An 823-nucleotide genomic window follows, 5' to 3' on the forward strand; every position below is an offset into this window, starting at 1 on the left:
CGTTGACGTCGGCCTCATCAAAGACGAGGCCAATGAGTTGTCCCCACGCATAGGGCCCCGTCCAGAGCTGCCCCCACTTGCTGATGATCTTGCTGATACGGTAGCCCAGGCCCGCACAGCTACACAGGTGTCCACTGACACTACCCCAGTCGAGTCTATCCCGGGTAGTAGCACAGCCCCGAGCTCCTCTCGCACAGCCCCTCTACCGACACTGGTCCCGCTTGCAAGGGTCCAAAAACTAGAGACACAAATGGCCACTCTTCTACATCATATCCAGCCGTGGATGAAGAAGTCGATTACTGAGTCCGAAGAGCGCCTAGAGATGAAAATGGTGCAGTTTACAGAGCGGAAGATCGATGAGGTTAACCAGCGCCTGGACGCCTTTGAGTTGAGAGTGCTAGCCCAACCAGCCCCTCCGGTGGATGTGTCGACTCTTCAGGCTGCAGTCGACAGTCTTCGTGCAGACATCGACACGATCTTAGAGGCTAGGGTGCCGGAGTCTGAGGCCCCTTCTATCGAGCCTGCTGAGGACACCGTGTTGGCCGCCCTTTTTGCTACTTCAGAAATTCCACCACCTCCCCCTTGAGAGAGTTCCAAGTGGCGTAGGGGTCGAGCAGAGGACGAGGCGCGAGCAAGGAATAAGGAGCGCCGAGAGATGGAGGCTGCACGGAGAGCCTCACCTGCTGAGGAGGGGGCGCACCAGATGAGAGCATCAGAGTTAGCGGCTGGGGCGTGTAGCTCCCGCACTGTAGATATAGCAGGAGGCACTACTGATGGTGCGGTTGTTGCTGAGGACACCACTGAGGGTGTCCAGATTGCAGAG

This window comes from Solanum pennellii, chromosome 5 (genome assembly GCF_001406875.1).
Source record: "Solanum pennellii chromosome 5, SPENNV200".
NCBI lineage: Eukaryota > Viridiplantae > Streptophyta > Magnoliopsida > Solanales > Solanaceae > Solanum > Solanum pennellii.